Source organism: Callithrix jacchus, chromosome 2 (genome assembly GCF_049354715.1).
Source record: "Callithrix jacchus isolate 240 chromosome 2, calJac240_pri, whole genome shotgun sequence".
NCBI lineage: Eukaryota > Metazoa > Chordata > Mammalia > Primates > Cebidae > Callithrix > Callithrix jacchus.
Genome location: NC_133503.1, coordinates 34,829,770 through 34,853,495, shown reverse-complemented (window position 1 = coordinate 34,853,495; position 23,726 = coordinate 34,829,770). Strand labels below are relative to the sequence as shown.

At 38.6% G+C, this 23,726-nt stretch overlaps 1 pseudogene; it reads right to left on the bottom strand.

Moving 5' to 3' along the window:
- Positions 1-19,452: 19,452 nt before the first annotated feature.
- On the bottom strand, positions 19,453-22,731 carry LOC144581640 (heterogeneous nuclear ribonucleoprotein A1-like; annotated as a pseudogene).
- Positions 22,732-23,726: the final 995 nt, after the last annotated feature.

Sequence of the window (23,726 nt, the reverse complement as noted above, 5' to 3'; positions counted from 1 at the left end):
AAGGGAAGCACAGTATTTTCTCTGGTCGTTTAAAATGTCTGGTGTTTTGCCTACAATCTAATTTGGAAGCAGTGATTGCAAACAATCAGTAAGAATTGGGCCTTTGTGATTCTGGGTCCAGCCACACAGCCATTGCTCACTGTGGCAGCTCAGCATCCATCAAACAGAAGCTTGTGGAAGGGTGACCATTAATCTCCACAGGGCTTCCTTTTCCAAAAACTTTCAGTCCTGGCATTAATGTCTTAGTTCAGGATATGGTATGCAGCCAGCTGAAACTACCAGACTAACTACCAGGTGAGCCCACATTATGTCTATTGGTAAAATACACTCAGCATTAAGGTGAAATAAAATATTACCAAGCAAAACCAAATTTTATGAAATTTAACAAATATTTGATTATTTCCTTCTAGTTCTACTCTGTTACCTATTGGATGTGTGAACATTTGGGAAAGTTACCCACATTTCCAAAGCCTCAGTTTCCTTATCTACAAAACAGAGACAATAATAAATCTCTTCATAAGGTTCTCGTGTGGCTTAAATTAGATAATACATGTATATGGATGAATATTTATTTGGTGCTTAGAATAATACTTGGCACAGGGTAAATGACACATAAATGTTTGTTCATTAAATAAAATGCCTTCACCTAGTGCCTGGCGCGTAGAAAGTACTTAATAAGTGCTTGATGTAATTGTTAATATCGGTGTTGCCCTCATCATCGGCACATCAGGCACTATGCTAGGTACAATGGCAGGGAAACAAAGATCTAAAATGTGTAGTCTCTTCACTCAAGGAGCTTACCTTTAGTGGGGAGAAAAACATGCAGTATGTGGGAATGTGTCCTGCTGGTCTCTGATCTTGAGAGCAGTCCCAGAAACTCTGATAGTCTCTCCTTAATCCTGTCACTTTAGAAGACACCAGCCTTTAAGTATAAGCCAATAATGGCATCCTTCAAAGCACCAGTTCAAGGGGCAGGAATATCGTTCTGATAAAAGAAATACAAAATACAATGGACATGGAAGGGAGACAGAGACTAATTCTGACTGCAATTATCAAGAAGTACTTCATAGAAGGGGTAGCATTTAAAAGGGTCCTTGAAAAATAAGAAAGTTTAAGACAAAAGATTACTAGGACTCCTATTTATAGCTATGATGAAGTAATTGACCCTGGATTACATCTTCCACTAAAAACTACCAAAATATAAGAGGTAATTGTTTTCAGACATTGGTTAAAAGGCAGTAAAATTCTGTGAACCCATAGGGAATGGAAACTCATGAGGTGAGTCCCATGATTATCCCAGAAATCTGTTTGGGACAATTTCCTGACCACTACGCCGTGAGCTACAATCCAAGCAGAGCATGGCAATCCCACTGAGCTGATAAGAAAGAGATCATGCATCCTAGATGTATGGGAATCCTCCCCTACACACCCCTAGAACCTGTTTGAGAGTTTCCAACAAGTCTTTGGCTGAGAATGGGGCTGTAATTGGGTAGCATAGACAATATGTTGAGGCTTATTAGCTGTCACAGAGTTGAGATGAGAACAGAGATAAGAGATGTCCAGCAGTGTTAGGGGACATTAGAGTTTCAGGCTAGCCAGAGAGGATGAAACTCATTAGCACCTCATTGACATCCCAGACATCCGGTTGAGATACAAGAAAGTCTGAGCCTGAGGAATAGAGACCACACCATAAAATAAGGCATAAGGCTATTACAGTAACAAAGCCCAATACTAATTCCTAAAAGATCAGGAAGCGGGAGACAAAGTTTGGCGGCTGAGTGCCACCACGTTAGAGTGGTTAGGGAAACAACTGGACTTTCCATGGATCCGTCCTAAATAAATGATAAAACCAAGTCTATCCAGGGTGAAGGCGGTCAGTTTAGTAGAAAAAAATTCACAGTCTTCAGAGGAAGACAATAGATTACTGAGTTTCTTAAATATGTAATTGACAATATCTAATATACAATCAAAAATTACTAATGAGACAGAGAGAGAAGAAAAAAATGAAAATATGTGACCCATACTCAAGAAATGTGTGACCCATACTCAACTCTAGATGTTGAATTTACTAAATGTATTAAATCATTTATGATAAATACGTTTGAATAATTACATGAAAATATGTTTAAAGAAATAGTATCTTCATGAGTGAACAGGTAAGAAATATACTTAGAGAAATAAAACTTACACCAAAATCTAGAACTGGAGTGTAGTAATCAAATGAATTTTTGACTGGATTAGCTTAGCAGTACATTAAAGATAGCAAGAAAAAAAGACTCAGTGAACTTGAAGACAGAACAATCAAAATTACCCTATTTGTTTTTGTCTTTTGCTTTTGTTTTGTTTTGTTTTTTGTCTACTACTGAACTTTATTTAAATGCAATCAAACAGTATATACATGTTTTCTCATGTCTGGGTTCTTTTTCTCAGGATTATGTTTATGAGATTCTTTCATGTTGTTGGGTGTAACAGCAGGTCATTAATTATCATTGCTGTGTAGCATTTCTTTTGTGTGAATATGCCACTTTTGATTTATCTATTCTACTCTTGGCAGACAAGTTTATTCAGGTAGTTTCCAGTTTTGAGCTATTAAATATAATGTGTCTATGAATATTCTAGCACCTATCTTTCAGAGAATCATACTGACACACTTGTATTGGTGTATTATACCTAGGAGTAGAAATATTGGACCATAGGATAGACTTTGGTAGAAATTTTCAAATAGTTGTCCAAAGTGGCTTTATCAATGTATTATCACAGCAGCTGTATAGCAGAGCTCAGTTGCTCCACATCTTCCTCAGCACCCAGGATTTTTCATCTCCTTTACTTTGGTCTTCCTGGTGAGTGTGTAGTGGCATCCCACTGTGGTTTTAATATGCATTTTCCTACCGACTAATGATGTTGAGCATCTTTTCATGTTTATTGGACACTTGGTTATTCATTTTCAAGTAATGTCCAAGGCTTTTAATACACTGTAATATAAACACACTGGTCTGGTAACCCCCTACCCACCCACCCCCACATACCCCACTCTACCTGACAAGGGAGTATGAAAACAAGTCCTAGGTGAGTAAAGAATGCTCCCTAGATGTGGGGTGCTTCGAATTGGAGCTGAAGTCCCCTCCTCTTCTCAAGGCCAGACTGACAGATGAGACAGAGTAAGAAAAGATGTCATTTCCATACAGTGAGTCAAGTCTACACTATGTTCTGAGCACTGCTATAAATTCTGCAGTGGACGAGACAAGCCAGATCAGTCCTTGGAAACCCAAACGGTCACTTGAGCATGAGAATGGTGCTCCATCCTTTCTCCTCTGAAGCTGGGCTGAACTTCCTCACCCAAGACTTCAGGAGTGATGGAAGCCCTGACTAATAAAACAACAATAATAAGCTGCTGACACTTACTGAGTACTTCCTATGTCCCTCGTGTGATGCTAAGTACTTCCATGTGTTAAACCCATGATTGTCAAACTTCAGTGCATATCAGCATTGTCTAGGAGGTGTATTAAACACAGACTGCTGCCAGGCCCTGCCAGTTTCTGACTCTGGGGCCTGGAAATTTTCATTTCTAACAGATTCCTATATAATGCTAATGGTACAATCATTTAAGTCATTACCGTAAGGTTGGGAACTATCATAATCTCTGTTACCCTCTGGTGCCACTAAGGCACAAACAGGCTAATCGATATCTATGCCTGTGGCCACATTGCTACTAACTGGTGGAACTGGTATTAGAACCAAAGCAGCATGACTTCACAGTGCACACGCTTGTCTATTAACTACACCCAAACTTGTCTATTAACTATGCCCCAAACAGCTTGCTTTCAAAGGTGCTCATAAAGAGTCAAGCCTAACAACTGGAATAAAAGCCAGGTGTGGCCTGTAGCCTGTATTCATATCAGATAAATCTGTCCTTTTTTTCTTAATTTTTCCATATGTTATTGGGTACAGGTGGTATTTGGTTACATTAGTAAGTTCTTTAGTGGTGATGTGTGAGATTTTGGTGCACCCATCATCCAAGCAATGTACATTGCACCATTTGTAGTCTTTTATCCCTCATCTCCCTCCCAGTCTTCCCCCCAAGTCCCCAAAGTCCATTGCATCGTTCTTATGCCTTTGCATCCTCACAGCTTGGCTCCCACACATCAGCGAGAACATATGATGCTTGGTTTTCCATTTCTGAGTTACTTCACTTAGAATAATAGTCTCCACTCTCATCCAGGTCACTGCAAATGCTATTAATTCATTCCTCTTTACGGCTGTGTACTGTCTCACAGTTTCTTTATCCACTCATCAAGTGATGGGCATTTGGGTTGGTTCCACCATTTTGCAATTGTGAATTGTGCCACTATAAACATGTGTGTGCAAGTATCTTTTTCAAATAATGACTTCTTTTGCTCCTGGTAGATACCCAGTAGTGGGATTGCTGGATCAAATGCTAGTTCTACTGTTAGTTATTTAAGGCATCTCCACACTGTTTTCCACAGTGACTGTACTAGTTTACATTTCCACCAGCAGTGTGCAAGTATCCCCCGTTTACTGCAACCATGCCAACACCTTCTGTTTTTTGATTTTTTTTATTATGATCATTCTTGCAGGGTGAGGTGCTATGGTATTGTGGTTCTGATTCGTATCTCCCTGAACATCAGTGATGTTGAGCATTGTTTCATTATGTTTGTTGGCCATTTGTATATCTTCCTTTGAGGATTGTCTGTTCATGTCCTTAGCCCACTTTTTGATGGGATTGTTTTTTTCTTACTGATTTGAGTTCATTGTGGATTCTGGATATTAGTCCTTTGTCCGATGTATGGATTATAAAGATTTTCTCCCACTCTGTGGGTTGTCTGTTTACTCTGCTGACTGTTCCTTTTGCTGTGCTCTTTAGTTTAATCAAGTCCCAGCTATTTATCTTTGTTTTTATTGCATTTGTTTTTGGGTTCTTGGTCATGAAATCCTTGCTCAAGCCAATGTCTGGAAGGGTTTTTCCAATGTTATCTTCCAGAATTTTTATAGTTTCGGGTCTTAGGTTTAAGTCCTTAATACATCTTGAACTGATTTTTGTATAAGGTGAGAGATGAGGATCGAGTTTCATTCTCATACATGTGGCTAGACAATTATCCCAGCATCATTTTTTGAAAGGGATGTCCTTTACCACTTTCAGTTTTTATTTGCTTTGTCAAAGATCAGTTGGCTGTAAGTATTTGGGTTTATTTCTGGGTTCTCTATTCTGTTCCATTGGTCTGTGTGACTATTTTTGTACCAGTACCCCACCGTTTTGGTGTGAGCACGGGCTGCGTTTCCATTTGTTTATATCATCTATAATTCCTTTCAGCAGTGTTGTGTAGTTTTCCTTGTGGAGGTCTTTTGACTCCTTGATTAGGTATATTCCTTATTTTTTTTTCCACAGCTATTGTAAAAGGGGTTGAGTTCTTGATTTGATTATCCACTTGATCGCTGTTAGTGTATAGAAGAGTTACTGATTTGTGTATATTAATCTTGTATCTGGAAAATTTGCTGAATTCTTTTATCACTTCTAGGAGATTTCTGGAGGAATCCTTAGAGTTTTCAAGGTAGGCAATCATATCGTCAGCAAACAGTGACAGTTTAACTTGTTCTTTACTGACTTGGACACCCTTTATTTCCTTCTCTTGTCTGATTGCTCTGGCTAGGACGTCCAGTACTATGTTGAAAAGGAGTGGTGAGAGTGGGCATCCTTTTCTTGTTCCTGTTCTCAGAGGGAATGCATTCAACTTTTCCCCATTCAGTATGATGTTGGCTGTGGGTTTGTCATAGATGGCTTTCATTACATTAAGCCATGTCCTTTGTATGCCGAAAGGCATGCTGAATTTGGTCGAATGCTTTTGCTGCATCTATTGAAATGATCATGTAACTTTTGTTTTTAATTCTGTTTATGTAGTGTATCAAATTTATTGACTTGCTTGTGTTAAACCATCCCTGCATCCCACTTGATCATGGTGGATTGTCTTTTGATATGTTGTTGGATTCGTTTCACTAGTATTTTGTTAAGGATTTTAGCATCCGTGTTCATCAAGGATATCAGTCCATAGTTTTCTTTTTTGGTTATGTCAGTTCTTGGTTTTGGTATTAGGGTGATGCTGGCTTCATAGAATGATTTAGGAAGGGTTTCTTCTTTTTCTATTTTGTGGAATAGTGGCAAAAGGATTGCTACCAATTCTTTGAATATCTGGTCGAATTCTGCTGTGAATTCATCTGGTCACAGATTTTTTTTTTGTTGGTTATTTTGTAATTGCCACTTCAATCTGACTGCTTGTTTTTGGTCTGTTCAGGGTATCTAATTCTTCCAGATTTAAGCTAGTAGGGTTGTATTTTTCCAGGAATTTATCCATCTCCTCTAGGCTTTCTACTTTATTTGCATAAAGGTGTTTGTAGAAGCCTTGAATGATCTTTTGTATTTCAGTGGTGTCCACTGTAATATCTCCTGTTTCATTTCTTAGTGAGATTATTGGATTTTCTTTCTTCTCTTCTTCATTAATCTTGTCAGTGGTCTATCAATTTTATTTACCTCTTCAAAACACCAGCTTTTTGTTTCATTTACCTTTTGTATTTTTTTTTGTTTCAGTTTCATTTAGTTCTGCTCTAATCTTGGTTATTTTCTTACTTCTGTTGGGTTTGGGTTTGGTTTATTCTTGTTTCTCTAGTTCCTTGAGGTGTGACCTTAGAGTGTAGATTTGTGCTTTTTCAGTCTTTTCAATGCAGGCATTTAAGGCTATGGACTCTCCTCTTAGAACCACCTTAGCTGTATCCCAGAGGTTTTGATAGGTTATGTCATTATTGTTGTTCAGTTGGAAGAATTTTTTAATTTCCATCTTGATCTCCTTTTTGACCCAATGCTCATCCAGGAGCAGGTTATTTAATTTCTATGTATTTTCATGCTTTGGGAGTTGATTTCCAATTTTATTCCAATGTGGTCTGAGAGTGCTTGATATAATTTCAATTTTCTCAAATTTACTGAGCCTCATTTTATGGCCTATCATATGATCTATCTTGGAGAAAATTCCATGTGCTGTTGGATTGAATGTGTATTCTGTGGTTGTTGGATGAAATGTTCTGTATATATCTGTTAAGTCCATTTGCTCCAATGTATAGTTTAAAGCCATTGTTTCTTTGTTGACTTTCTGTCTTGACGACCTGTCTAGTGCTGTCAGTGGAGTATTGAAATCCCACACTCTTATTATGTTGCTGTCTATCTCATGTCTTAGGTCTATTAGTAATAGTGTTATTAATTCGGCAGCTCCAGTATTAGCTGCATATATGTTTAGAAGTTTGATATTTTCCTGTTGGACAATGCCTTTTACTGTTATATAAAGTTCTTCTTTGTCTCTTTTAACTGCTTTTGCTTTAAAATTTGTTTTGTCTAACATAAGACTAGTTACCCCTTCTCACATTTGGTGCCCATTTACATGGAATGTTTTTTTCCACCCCTTTATTTTAAGTTTATGTGAGTCCTTATGTTCTAAATGAGTCTCCAGAAGGCAGCAGATAGTTGGTTGGTGAATTCTTATCCAGTCCATGGTTCTGTATTTTTAAGTGGCACTTTTAGGCTATTTACATTCAATGTGCCTAAAAGTGCCACTTAAAAATGCCCCAGTACTTTGTTTTTTTGTTTTTGCTTTTTTACTTGTATTTTTGTTTTATAGGTCCTGTGTGATTTACGCTTTAAAGAGGTTCTGTTTTGATGTGTTTTCAGGGTTTGTTTTAAGATTTAGAAACAGTTCTTGTAGTGGTAGCTTGATAATGGCGAATTCTCTCAGCATTTGTCTGTCTGAAAAAGATTGTATCTTTCCTTCATATTATGATGCTTAGTTTTGTGGATACAAAATTCTTGGCAGATAGTTGTTTTGTTTGAGGAGACTGAATATAGGGCCCCAACCCCTTCTAGCTTATAGGGTTTCTGCTGAGAAATCTGCTGTTACTCTGTTAGGTTTTCCTTTATAGGTTATCTGGTGTTTTTGCCTCACAAGTCAAGATTCATTCCTTTGTCTTAACTTTAGATAATGTGATAGCAGTATGCCTAGGTGAAGATATCATTTTGCAATGAATTTCCCAGGTGTTCTTTGTGCTTCTTGTCTTTGTATGTCTAGAACTCTAACAAGACTGGAGAACTTTTCCTTGATTATTTCTCCAAATATGTTTTCCAAGCCTTTAGGTTTCTCTTCTTCCTCAGGAGCACCAATTATTCTTAGGTTTGGGCATTTAACATAATCCCAGACTTTTTGGAGGCTTTGTCCATATTTTCTTATTCTTTTTTTCTTTGTTTTTTTTTTGGATTTGATTAATTCAAAGACCTTGTCTTCGAGCTCTGAATTTCTTTATTCTACGTGTTCAATTCTATTGCTGAGACTTTGCAGAGCATCTGGCATTTCTAAAAGTGTGTCCAAAGTTTCCTGAATTTTTTATTGTTTTTCTTTAAGCTATCTATTTCCTTGAATATTTCTCCCTTCACTTCTTGTATTGTATTTTGGATTTCCTTGCATGGGACTTTGCCTTTCTCTGGTCCCTCCATGATTAGCATTATAACTAATCTCCTGAATTCTTTTTCAGGTAAATCAGGATTTCTTCTTGGTTTGAGTTGATTGCTGGTGAACAAGTGTGATTTCAGGGGGTGTTGAAGAGCCTTGTGTTGTCATATTACAAGGGTTGTTTTTCTGGTTCCTTCTCATTTAGGCAGGCTATGTCAGAGGGAAGGTCTAGGGCTGAAGCCTCTTCAGATTCTTTTGTCCCAGGGGATGTTCCCCTGATCTAGTACTCTCCCCCTTTTCCTTTAGATGTGGCTTCATATGAGCCAAACTGCAGTGATTGTTGTCTCTCTTCTGGGTCTAGCCACCACCCAGTGACTCTACTTGGCCCCAGGCTGGTACTGGGGGTTTTCTGCACTGACTCCTGCAATGTGAACCATCTATGGGTCTCTCAGCCATGGATACCAGTGCCTGTTCCAGTGGAGATGGGAGGGAGTGCAATTTACTTCCCGAGCGTTCTTAGCTTTGGTGATTTAATGTTCTATTTAATGCTGGTTGTCCTCCTGCCAGGAGGTGGCGCTTTTCCAGAGGGCATCAGCTGTGGTATTATAGGGAGGAACAAGTGGTAGGCAGGGCCCTAGAACTCCCAAGATTATATGACCTTTGTCTTCCACTACCAGGGTGGGTAGGGAAGGACCATCAGGTGAGGGTAGGGCTAGGCATGTCTGAACTTATTCTGTCCTTGGGCAGGTCTTGCTGCAGATTCTGTGGGGGATGGGAGTAAGATTCCTAGATCACTGGAATTGTGTACCTAAAAAGATTATGGCTGCCTCTGCTGAGTCATGCAGGTTGTCAGGGAAGTGGGGGAAAGCTGGTAGTCACAGGCATCACCCAGCTCCCACACAAACCAAAGGGCCTGTCACACTTCCACTGTCCTCCACCAACAGCCCCCAGATGGTTTCCAGGCAGAGAGCCATAAGGGCTTGAAAACTTGCCCCAGGCTATCCGCCTCCCAGCTGCAAAAGAAAAGGGCTTGGTTCTTCCCTCTCCTGTGGAGTCTGCACATTCAATTTGTGACCTCCTCTGAGTTCTGGCCAGGAGGCTTAACACCCCTTTTCAAATTGTTACAAAGTTTAGCTAGAAATTTGTTTCTCCCTGTGTAGTTTTACCCCCTGCTTCCCTCCTGTTTCCCTGTGGTGTCAGGCAGGGATGGCCTGCTAGGGTACACGGTGAGCTCCCAGGACCTTCCTGCTGTTTCCTCTGCCCCTGAATTTCACTTGGCCCTCCAAATTGACCCAGCTCCAGGTAAAGTCAGAAACATCTCCTGCAAACAGACCGTCAGCCCCACCAGCAGTGTGTGTGTTCAGGAAAGGAGCGTCTCCTTTTCCCACTTCTGCAGTTGGTGCTCTCACAGTTTTGGGGGGTGTCTCTGGGGTCCTGCAGGAGCAGTCCACTTCCTTCAGAGGATCTGTGGGTCCTCTCAGGATTTCTGGTTTGTTCTTGCAGTCAATCTGGAGCTGAAATTCACAATGCAAGCCTCTGCCCACTGCTTTGTATGGAGCTGCAATCTAGTCCTGCCTCCTGTCCACCATGATGTCTGTTCAATCCATCTCAAAATTATCCAATTTGAAGAATAAAGGGATAAAACTTAGGGAAAGTGATCATAGGCCCAGGGAACTGTGAGAAATCATCTAACTTATTAGTAATAGGGGTCCAAAAGTAGATAAGAGTAAAAAATGGAGCAGAAAAAGTATTTTAGAAAGTAATAGCTGAAATATTCCCCAATGTGACTTTTACAGTAAACTTACAGATCTGAGAAGCTCAACCAACCCTGAGAGGTATAAACACAAAAACAAATCACATCTAAGTACGTTATAGTAGAAATACTAGAAACAAAAAATAAGGATAAAATATTGGAAACAGCCAGAGAGACGGAATAAAAACACGCCTAAGGGGAAAAAAATGTGAATGACCACTGATTTCTCAGAAACAGTGGAGACCAGGAATCAAAGAACAACATCATTAAAGTCATTTTTAAAAAATAATCTACTCAGAATTCTATATCCAGCTAAAATAGCCTTTCAATCAAGAGTAAAATAAAGATTTCTCAGGGAAATGGAAACTTATCATTTAGCACCAGCAAAGCTGTACTATAGGAAACACTAAAGGAAATGATACTAGATGGGAACTTGCAACTGCAGAAAAGAAAGAACACCAGAAGTTGTGAATAAGTGTGTAAATATAAAAGCTATAATTGTTTTTCCTCTAAAAATTTTCTTGCAAAACAGCTAAGCATCTAAAACAAAGAAATATAAAATGAAACACTGTAAAGTGAGGTTTATAACCTATGTAGAAGTAAACAATATGAGAATAGTAGCAAAAAGGACAGTGGTGTAAATGTAATTATACTGTTGTAAGGTTAAGTAAAAGGAATTATACTGTTGTAAGGTTATTACACTTACAAAGCAAGAAGTAGGAAATCACTGGTGAAGTAGGAAGTGCAGCATATAAAGCAGAAGATGTTAGACATCAGGTTCAAGTTGTGAAGTAGTTCTATAATGATTGGAAATTAGTAATATAGTAAGTATGCATATTATAATCCTAAATGTGTATATGTTTGACTTAATATAGAACACTTCTCCCAAACACTTCAAAATACAAATTTTTCAGATGCACACATGGAACATTCACCAAGATAGACTATAAATTGAGCCAAAAATAAATACTAATGAATTTCAAAAGATAGTACATAATATGGCCTCAAACCATAGTAATATTAAGTTAAAAATTAGGAACCTTAATCTGATAAAGGGCATCTACTAAAATCTCATGGCTAACTTCATACTTAATGGTGAAAGACTGAAAGCTTTTCCCACAGAATTAGAAAAAAGACAAAGATGTAGTCTCTTGTCTTTTATCTTCAACATTATAATTAATGGAAGTTCTGGCCAGGGCAATTAGACAAGAAAAAGAAATAAAAGACACCCAGAGCATAAGGAAAAAGTAAAATAATTTTAGGTAGATGGAAACCCTAAAGAAATAACAACAAAAATATTAAAAAACTATCAGCTAGTAAATGAGTTTAACAAAGTTATAGGATATAAGATTAATATACAAAATCAGTTATATTTTTACACACTAACATTAAGCAATACAAACAGTAAATTGAGGAAATTTAATTTACCACAGCATCAAAAAGAATAAAATGTTTAGAAATAAATTTAACCAAGAGAGTCCACAGAAAACTACAAAACACTGCTTAAATCAAAGACCTAAATAGGTGAAAAGATAACCTGTATTTATAGATTGGAAGACTTAATATTGTTAAGATGGTAATATTCCCCAAAGTGATTACTAATTCAGCATAATTGCTATTAAAAATCCAACTGCCTTTTTTGCAGAAATGGAAAAACAGATTCTCAAATTTAAATGGAATTACATGGGCCTTAATATTGACAAAGAAGAACAAAGTTGAAGGATTCACATTTCCAAATTAAAAATTTACTACCAAACTACCATAATCAAAGCAGTGTGGTATTGGCATTAGCATAATGATAAACATATAAATCAGTGGAATAAAATTGAAAGTCTAGAAATAAACCCATACCCTCATGTTGATGGCCAATTTATTTTACATAAGGGTGTCAAGACCACACAATAGGGAAAGAATATTATCTTCAAGAAATTGTGCTGGCATAACTGGATATCCACATCAAAGAAATGAAATGAAACCTCTACCTTACATCATATACAAAAATTAAATAAAAATCAATTATAGACCTAGATGTAAAGTTTTTAGGAGGAAATATAAAGCTAAATTGTTAAGACCTAGATTTGTCAATGGTGTCTTACATCATTGTAAGAACAAAATCATATAGAACAAAAGAAAAAATACATAAATCAAACTGTCAAAATTTAAAACTTTGCTCACCAGAAAACAAAACACTCTTCAACAAGTTAAAGTAAAATATTTGAAAATTACATATCTGATATATCTAGAAATATTTTTTAAGTCTTACAACTCTACAACAGAATACAGACAATCCAATCTTTTAAAAGATGAACAAAAGCATTGTATTGACATTTCTCCAAGGAGCATGTACAAATGACCAAAAAGCATATTATAAAAATGCTCAACATCATTAGTCATTAGGGAAATGCAAATCAAAACCATAAATGAAACAGTATGGCAAATAATCACAAAAAAAAAAGAATAAACACAAAGACCAAGCAAACAGAATAGAGAGCCTAGAAACAGACTCACACAAAAATAGTCAACTGATCTCTGATAAAGGGACAAAGGTAAGTCAGTGGAGAAAGTATAATCTTTGCACTAAATGGTGGTGGAACAACCGGATATCCACATACAAACAAATGAACCTAGACACAGACTTTATCCTTTCCAAAAAAATTAACTCAAAATAAATCAGAGACCTAAATTGCAAAACTATAAAATATCTAGCAGAAAACAGGAGAAAATCTAGATAAACTTGAGTTTAGTCATGCGTTTCTAGAGATAATACCAAAAGCATGATTCATGAAAGAAAAAAAGTCAGTAAGTTCTACTTTATTAGAATTAAATTTGTTGTTTTCTTTGAAAGTCACTATTAAGAGAATAAAGGCCAGGTCCAGTGGCTCAGTTCTGTAATCCCAGCTACTCATGAGGCTGAGGTGGGATGATTGCTTGAGGTCAGGAGGTTGATGTTGCAGTGAGCTGTGATTATATCAGTGCACTCCATCCTGAGCAACAGAGTGAAATCTATCAGAAAAACAAAAATAAAAAGAGAGAGAGAATAGAATTAAAGACAAATCAAAAATTCAGGGGAAATTCTCCAAAATACAAAATTTGATAAAGCATTCTTTTTTTGGCGGAGGGTGATAGAATTTTCACTCTGTCACCAGGCTGGCATGATCCTGGCTCATATCAGTCTCCAACTACCTGGTTCAAGTGATTCTCCTGCCTCAGCCTCCCAAGTAGCTGGGATTACAGGCATGCACCACCATCCCCAGCTAGTTTTTGTATTTTTAGTAGAAACGGGGTTTCACCACATTGGCCAGGATGGTCTTGATCTTCTTGACCTTGTAATCCACCCGTCTTGGCCTCCCAAAGCGCTGGGGGGCTTAGGGTTAAACAGGTGAAACACAGAGGGTATTTTTGGAGGAGTGAACAATTCTATATGATACTCTTATAGTGAATATATGACACTATACATTTGTCAAAACCCTTAAAATGTTACAGCTTAAAGAATGAATCTTAATGCATGCAAATTGTTTAATTGTCTAGGAAATTGGGAGATCCCAAGATAAAATGTAGAATATAACAAAATAATTAACTGCATTATGAATGTATGAAACAACCTCACTGACGGAGTTGGGGGTAAAAGGTGCTGACTAAGTAACTTTGAAATAAGTGAAATCTATAAGACTAAAGGCAAAGTAAGTTGTACATAAGAACCGTGCTGTAGCTGATAAAGTCCTTTCTAATGGAAGTACGGGTTAACAGTTCTGATAGGGTTATACACGTATACTGGAATTGAATAATTAAGTAAATGATTTGGTGGGTGGCAGGATCCAGGTTTCTTATTGCTGAAGCGGGAAGTTACAGATGAGCAAAGGCAAGAGGCTAGAAGAAGGATTCGGGCAGTAAAGAATTAGAGTTGGAGATATCAGCATGAATTCATGTTTAGCTTCACATACAGATGGCTATACACAAAAATAATGATAGATAGGTGTATATACACAAGTTGGTCGGTTGGTATACACACATACATTTTTCTGTTCTACCTGCTGAGATCTAGGAAGAGCACCTCTAGTACCAACGAGCACACCTGGCATTCATATCTTAGTTTTTAACATTATTCTTCATTAAAAGGAGCCAGTGTTCTTCAGAGCAATGACTGATTCTATGTCTTAGTCAGGAAATACACAAGATGAACCTTGAGCGTCTTGTAGTGCCAGAATTTAAGAACATGCTTTTTTAAAAACAACAAAAAAGTACACAATGATGGAGGTTATTTCAAAAGGTCAAAGAAACCAAATGAAAGAGCTTCCAATGCCCAAGGCTGGAAAATTTTGAGCAGCAAGATAAATGAAATAGTATTGGATTATAACCCAAAGTATAAAATAAATATCTATGAGCCCTTACTGAAATAAAATAAAAACATAAACAAATAAATCAATGGGACAAAGACAAATATCCTGTGCAATCGAGTTTCAAATAATGCATACGAATACTTCACTTTCAAGGAGGGGGAGCATATATTCTGGACCTCCGTAGGTGTGGGCTGCACATAGTGGCTTAATTTCAAAAAGTACAGTCTGAAAATAGGAAAAAAAAAAGATTTAGCTTTACAGTAAAGAAACCCAACACACACTATCTCAGCTAGGTGATCAAGATGAAGATCAACAGTGATAAATCATGTTGCTGGTATATACATTTGAAAAGATGTGATTAATATGGCAGTTTACTCTGTAATCTTTCTTCCAAGAACACGTAATCACAGTCTAACTTTGAGTAAAACAGCAGAAAAATCCCAATTGAAGGACATTCTACAAACTATTTGACTAATACTCATGAAAAGTGTCAAAGGTGCTAAAAACCAGATAAGTCTGAGAAGCTGTTACAGGCATGAGGAGTTAAGGAGACATGAGTTCTAAATGTAATGTGGCTTCCTGTACTGCATCGTGGACAGACAAAGGACATTAGGTAAAATCTGAATAATGTGTGGACTTTAGTAAATAATAATGTATTGAAATACTTTTATTAATTGTAACAAATGTACCACACTAACGTAAGATGTTAATAATAGAGGAAACTGGGTATGAGGTATATGGAAACTCTTTGTACTATCTTTATCATAAACCTAAAGCTGCTCTTTTTATTTTATTTTATTATACTTTAAGTTCTGGTGTACATGTGCAAAACCTACATGTTTGTTATATATGTATACACGTGCCATGGTGATTTGCTGCGTCTATCCCCTGTCATCTACATTAGGTATTTCTCCTAATGTTATCTCTCCCCAGTCCCCCCAGCCCCCGCTATACTTCCCCTGACCCCACCACTACTGACAGGCCCTGCTGTGTGATGTTCCCCTCCCTGTGTCCATGTGTTCTTATTGTTCAACACCTAAAGGATTATAAATCATCTATTATAAAGACACATGCACATGTATGTTTATTGCAGCACTGTTTACAATAGCAAAGACTTGTAACCAACCCAAATGCCCATCAATGATAGACTGGATAAAGAAAATGTGGCACATCTACACCATGGAATACTATACAGCCATAAAAAAGGATGAGTTCCGTCCTTTGCAGGAACATGGATGAAGCTGGAAACCATCATTCTCAGCAAACTGACACAAGAACAAAAAACAGTTCTAAAATAAAATGTTTATTTTTTAAATGTAGTACAATTTATAATGACATCAAAACTATAAGATTATTAGAAATAAATTCAACAAAAGATGTGTAAGACCTATACTCTAAAAACTAAGACTCATTTCTGACAAAAATTGACCTATATAGACACATATACACCATGGAACACTACGTAGACATAAAAAAAGATGAGTTCATGTCCTTTGCAGGGACATGAATGAAGCTGGAAACCATCATTCTCAGCAAACTAACACAAGAACAGAAAACCAAACACTGCATGTTCTCACACATAAGTGAGTGTTGAACAATGAGAACACATGAACACAGGGAGGATCACCTGTGGGGGAACTAGTGGAGGAATAGCAGGGGCTGAGGGGGTTGGGGAGATAACATTAGGAGAAATACCTAATGTAGATGACGGGGAGATGAATGCAGCAAACCACATGGCATGTGTGTACCTATGAAACAATCCTGCACAATCTGCACATGTACCCCAGAACTTAAAGCATAATAATAAAAAAGAAAAAGGACAAATATCATCCCAATGAAATCTTAGCAAGATTTTAAAAAATAGAGATGGTCTAGCTGATTTGTCTGAAGTTTATATGCAAATTTAAAGAACATAGGAGTCTATAACTATTTTGAAAAGAAAGAACAAAATTAGAAGACTTTTACTATCAGATTTCAAGACTTATTATAAAGCCACAATAATCATGAGAGTGTGGTATTGGTATAAATACAGACACAGATCAGTGGAGCCGAGTAGACAGTTCAGAAATAGACCTCCACATATGATAAATTACTTTTTTAACACAAGCGCCAAGGTAATTCAATAGGTAAGTGATAGTCTTTTTGTAAAACGGTGCTGGAGTATTTATATATTCCTATGGAAAAAAATTAATTTCAATTCTTTATGCCAGACACAAAAACTAATTCAAAATGAATTGTATACCTAAACATAAAAGCCAAACCTATAAAACGTCCAGCAGAAAACAAGAGACAAAGTATTCATGACTTTGACGTAGTCAAAAATGCTTTTCACAGGACACAAAACATTAATAAGAAGACAAACAATCCAATATGTGTAAATGGTTTGAAGAAGACGCATCAGAAAAGGAGACATGCAAATGGACAATAAATACCTAAAAAGATTTTCAGCCACATAGGGGAAAGCAAACTACAATCACAATGAGATACCACTACACACCCACTTGAATGACTACGATTAAGACAGAAGCCTGGTGCATGGTTCATGCTTGTAAACCTCAGTGCTTTTGGAGGCCAAGGTGGGAGGATATCCTGAGACCAGGAGTTCAAGGCTACAGTGAAGTATGAATGCACCATTGCACCTCAACCTGGGAGACAGAATAAGACCCTGCCTCTAAAAAAAACAAGAAGAATGATCATTGCAAATGTTGGCAAAATTATGGAGCAACTGGACCTCTCATATATTGCTAGTGGATATGTAAATGAAACAATCACTTTAGGTAACAATTTCATTGTTTTTTAGAAACTTAAACATACATTTACCCTACGACCCAGCCATTCTTCTCCCAGGTACTTTGTCTAAGAAACACAAAAATATATCCAACAAAAGGCGTTTGCAATATTCATAGCAGCTTCATTTGGGTGGCTTCAAAGCCACACAAATGTCTGTTGACAGGTGGATGAATAAACAAACTGTGGAAAATAGGTTGAGCATCCATAATCTAAAAACCTGAAATCCAAAATGCTCCAACATCTGAAACCTTTCGAGCATCAGCATGACACCACAAGTAGAAAATTACACATCTGACCTCACGTTGTGCAGATGAGGTCAAAATGCATGTGCACAACCTAGTTTATTCAGTGTCCCCAAAGTGGGAAGAACCCTCCCAGCCATTTTAAAAAGCCATCCAGCAGAATGCCCCCTCATTCCTAAGAGACCCAGTTCCTGGTCCCTCAATTGCTTCTGATGTTTCTTCTCACCAAAAAAATAAAATAAAATGCAGAGTTCAGCACCTGCCAAAATCCCTGAAGCAGGCCACAAGTCTAAGTCCATTATCTCTCTCAGAATGAAATTCATCCTAATATCTCAACCTCTTCAGCCATCATAAAGCTAATTTAGTATATCCAGTTATGGATCCATTGAATAGCCTTGCTGTGGTTGGAAAGGAAGGGATACACCACCTCTGAGCATTGGCACATTTTAATTTCTCCTTACGGCAACAGGCCTGGCAAGAATTTCAAAATAGTGGTCACCCCTGTGTTCTTGGGTACTGATTGCCTTTCTAAAGAATGTTGGATGGGAAACTTGCTTTTGACTTTGCCCTTGGTCTTTCTTCAAAGTTGATTGAAATTCCTGTGCGCACTGTAGTGTCTGTGAATCTGGAGTTCACACTTAATCTTGCTATTCATTTTTTCCCCACATATCCAGGACGAGGCTAATTCTCTTTATCCTAATGAGATCTGGATTGCAGAACCATGTCACTCTATTTAGTGTCTGGTGGTAGCTTGGACAAGAGGTTATCCCCTCATGTCATGCCATGTTTACTCAGGTGAAAACAGAAAGAGCAGACTGGGCACTCACTCTCTGAATATTTAGTGGGGAGGGAAATGGTCCAAGTCGTCCCTCCACTGAGACTTCTGAGAAGGAAGAAACAATCTACTACACCTTACATGGGAAGTGTGGTAATGACCCCACCTCCAAGTTTCAAGTAGTCCTTCATCCATAAGTCTTTGTTGAGCCCTGCAGTGTTCTGGGCCCTGTGCTGTATACTGGGAGCTACCACAAAAGGGGATCCTACAGGGTCATGAGGGGACAGGAGAATGTGGTTCACATGTTCCCATCAGAGCTCTCTGGAGACACCTCAGGTGCTTCTTGGCAATTGTGGAATGTGGGACTGGATCGGAGCTGTAGGCATACTAGAGTAAAGACTGGGAGATGCTCCTGGCACTCAGGACATGGGATTCCTCAGCTCAGAGACTCTGAAGCCCTGGTATGTGGACATGTGGGGCAGAAAGACTCTTCTTCTCTCAGGGAGCTGCAGCGGTCACCACCCCCTGAGGTGCTGAACTCCTGGACCCTGGGAACAGGCCTTTCCCTTCACCTAAGCCTCTTCACCTGCAGGAGTGTCCCCACTTCCTCCTAGAGACCCCCTTCTCTCTCTTCGCAGCCTCTTTGTTCACCCAGACACAACTCCAGTGGTACCTCCTCCATGATGCCTTTTTGATAACTCAGGGTAGAGTTGATACTCCATCTTGAGTGCTCTCACGATTCTTGTATGTCACAGAGGAGGTGGCACTGTAGCTGGGCTCAAAGAATGGGTAGGATTCTGGAGGCATTGTGTGTATAAAATATATACACGGGCCAGTTACAGCGTGAAGTCTTGGAGGGGTGAATGTAGTCAGTCACTTATTCACTTACTCACTCATTCATTCAATATATATTGTTGAGTTCTGACAAGGTGCCAGGTCAATGCTCAGTGGTGAGAATCTGATTGGAACTCTGGTAGAACTGGTCCAAGCCTGCACAGAGAGGTAGGTTAGTGAGCAAGTGCTAGTCTGTCTCTCACGTGAACACACACACTTGCTTTCAAAAACAGCGATCTGCTGCATTAGCAACTGCCGCCTCTGTGTTGTCCTGACCTGCTTGTTCAGTCTCAGGAAGAGTTGGGACTTTATAGCAGATTAATAGCAAAATTCTACAGAGGTCTGCATACAAAAGAGATAACCACAATCTTCATCTAATTTTTATGTACAAATAAGGCTTTTTCTTTTTTGCGTTCTTGCTATACCCTAGATAAGAGTCTTCTTAGAAATTTTATATATTTGAAGCTAAAAGCAGGATGTATTTTTCTGGATTTTTTCCATATATTTCCTCCATAGAAAGAAATATTTGTTTCTAATTGTAAAGAAAATCTCCAATCAGTTATGTATCCTCTGAAAATGAAAATGAACTGGATTATTCTGACTAAGTTGAATGCCGTAGTAGTTCCCATAGTGGAAGAAAAAAGATGGGATATAATTTCTCTTTGAGAACTAGTGAGAAAACTCAAAGGGATGTTTATATACTCATATCAATTCTTGGGGCTGCGTTCCCCAAAATCTGGCTGTTTTAACCTCAGCCTGATTTTTGTGACAACTGTGTTCACCTCCTGTTCAGTGAGTTATAAATGCATTAAATGGTTTATTACTCTTCAAATAAGTGAGCTAAATGTGGTTTTATTTGGAAGGCATGTATAATACTTTATGAAATAACGAGTGGCTCCCCAGAGGTCAGAGATGGTCAGAGGGGCAGGGGATGTGGGTTTATGGGCCTGGAAGCCCAACCTTGCACCACTGTTGAGGGCAGAATTCAGCAGCCACTGCCAGTCACCAGGCCAGGCTCAGGTTGTAGAGGAACCAGCAAGAGACTCTCAGCTTTCATTCATCCAACAAACTCACTCTGGGAGGTCCAGGTGGTCTTTAGTCCAAATGGGGACCAAACGAGTACCCTGCAGGAAAGAACCCAAAGAAACTCTAATGGGCAGGGAGCCATGAGAGGAATGAGCATGGAGGACAGAGGGAAAGAGCACCTACCCCAGCCCCAGGGAGGAGGGAGAAGTGTGAAGAAAGGAAGAAGGAAAAGACGATACGTAAAAAAACCTCAAAGGGCAAATAGAAGTGAGACAGGTGAACAGGGCTCACAACATACCAGAGAGAAGCAGCAGCATATGCAGAAATGTGAGTGTGAAATGTGACCAGTCGTGTTGCAAACTGCAGATCACTGCATCAGGCTGGATTAGCAAAGGCATGAAAAGTACAGGGAGGAAAGGGGCCTGACTGTACTGTGGACATCTGTTAAACACTGTTTAACCATTACTAGAACCCAACCAACAACCAACTCTGGTGTCTTTCTGGGGGAGCCTGAGCAAGTTACTTCGACCCCCTGAGCCTTAGTTTTTCCATCTATAAAATGGGAATAATAGCAGCACTTTCACATGGAGCCGTAAATGAAATAGTAACCAATACAATGTACATAGTTTTGCCCTAATGTTTTTCACATTCTGGTCAGTAACACATGTAATATGCTTAGCCCAATAAAAAGCATTGTGTAAGTCCTTAAAATATCCTAACTGACCCATCTTTTACTTTTGGTCACTAGCCTCATTATTATTACTCTTTTGGCTTATCTCAGGAGAATGTTCTTCCTATCAACCTGCATTTCCTAGGGCTCCCACCCCATAAACTCCATGTAAAAGCCAATCAGATGATTCTAGCTTTCCTAATTTTCACACTTCATGCCCCAGTGTGAAATTATTGCCTTGTGTGCCTTTCAGTGATAAGTACAAAACATATTTATTTCTCTTTTTTATGACTTTGTTTAAGAGAATTAAATAATTTATTGATTACTCATGGCAATGGATGATACATAAACTTCATTCCCATCTGTAATTTTACCTGGTATCTTCGATGTGTTCCGTAGGATGTACTGACAATCTTCTTTATAACCAATAATTCCATGATTTCCCTTTCAATGGCAAACTTCAGGTCACAACAGTCACCATCAGTTCAACTATACCATGGTTTCTGAAGACAATGGCTTTTCCATCCAGAAGACCGTAAATAAATTCCAAATAGAATCTGGCATCATCCTGAAGGAATCAAACTTCACACTGTTGTGAAAGTTTACCAAGATGGCTTCAGAGTAGGCGAACTTCACACAGAACATTGTTTTAAGACACATTTATTCAGCATTATGATCAGACTATTACATTTAGCAATCAATAGCACAGGTGCAAAAACAGAAAATCTACATCAAAATCCTTTGTTGGAATGCTTTACACTTTCCATAGAACAGAAACTAAAATTACCTGTTATATAATTAGTCACAAATACAGTCCTCAAGCTTTTGCCCATACACACGAATATTTGTCTAAAACATGTCTTATTTGCAGCAACCAGGTCCTGCTACCACTGTGCTTGGCTGAGTTCACAAGTCTGTTGTAACCTGTAGCTTCCCTGTCACTTCTCTTGCTCTCCTCTCCTGCTGAGCTGTTTCCTGGCAGTAATGAAAATCTTCTGACACTGCTGTAGCTACTGCTGCTACTGGTACCGGCATAGCCACCTTGATTTTGTGGTTTTCCAAAGTATTGGCCTCCACTACCATAGAGGCCGGACCTTCTGCCTCCAAATTTTCCTCTCTTTATATGTTCAAAATTTGAAGACTGATTGTTGTAATTGCCAAAAACATTGTAGCTTCCACCACCTCCAAAACTACTTCCATCATTACCAAATCCATCATAGCCATCCCCACTGCCACCATATCCACCACCACCACAGCTGCCACCAAAGCCACCACAGCCACTGAAGTTTCCCTCCACGACCAAAGTTGTCATTCCCACTGAAACCACCTCCACGACCGCCACCAAGGTTTCCAGATCCACTTCGACCTCTTCGGCTGGATGGAGCACTAGCTTTGCTTTGACAGGGCTTTCCTGACTCACAGCTGTGGCCATTCACAGTGTGGTATTTCTGAGTGACAGTCTTATCCAGAGTCATGGTCATCAAAGGTTTCAAAGGCAAAGCCCCTTTTCTCTCCACTGCTTCTGTCAGTCATGATTTCAATCACTTCAATTTGTCCATATTATGTAAAATAATCTCTTAGGTGAGGTTCTTCAGTGTCTTGTTTAATGCCACCAGCAAATATCTTTTTCACACTTAAGTGGGCACTTGGTCTTTGAGAATCTTCTCTTGAAACAGCTCTCTTTGGTTCCATGTTTCTTCCATCCACCTTGTGTGGCCTTGGATTCATGACTGCCCTCATCTCCTCCGTAATGACATATATGACAAATCCAAAGACCCTGGAGCACTTGTCATTTGGATCTCTCATTACCACACAGTTCGTGAGCCTTCCCCATTGCTCAAAATGGCTCCTCATACTTCCATCAGTTGCTTCAAAGCTCAACTCTTTGATGAAGAGCTTCCGTAGCTGTTCAGTTTCTTTAGGAGACTCTGACTTACACACAGGACAGTGGGAAGAGGGACTTTAACAATACTTCCTCAGAGGCGTCCACAGGCAGAAAGCTGTTTCCCTTTTAAATGGTAAATTGTAGACATCCCATAAGGAGAGATATGAACTACATAAAGAGTAAAACCATTTATACAAGGAAACTGACCCCTATAAATTAACACAGAAATTAAATGAACTAGAAAGAACTTCCTATGTTTCCGAGTTTCAAAAAAACAGTCTGTCCATCTGGTACTAACCAAAGTCATAAATAAAATATTAGCAAATGGATTTCAGCACTGAGTTTAAATAATGAAAACTGATGTTAATGCCAGAATGATTCCATATTAGGAAATGCATTAATATTATTAATCACATCAATATATGGAGAGATAAAAGCAAATGATAGTTTTGATCATAGCTTCCACTGAGTGGCTGAGATAGAAGCTCTGATTTCAGTGTGCCCAAGGGTGAATTAGATGAGGAAGTGAAGACAGCAGTTGTAGAAGAGTCTTTCCAGGCTTGTAGAAAGTAGCACAGGAAAGAGAGAGAGGGGTAGGAGCTTGAGACAGAGCACAGGGACAAAAATCGGTTAGGGTATGTGCCTTTTCAAAGTTTAAGTATTAGAACACACTTATAGTCTGCAAGATAGATGTCAATGTTGGGGGAATGTGTCAATATTAGAAGGAAGGGGAGGGGAGGAGAGAGAGGGAAGGGATGAGAGGGAAGGGTAGGGGAGGGAAGGGGTGAGCTATCCAGCTCTCAGTGAGTCTTATAAGTGCTTAAGAGCACAAACTCTTTACAATAGCAAAGACCTGGAATCAACCCAAATGCCCACTGATAATAGACTGGATTGGAAAAATGTGGCACATATACAC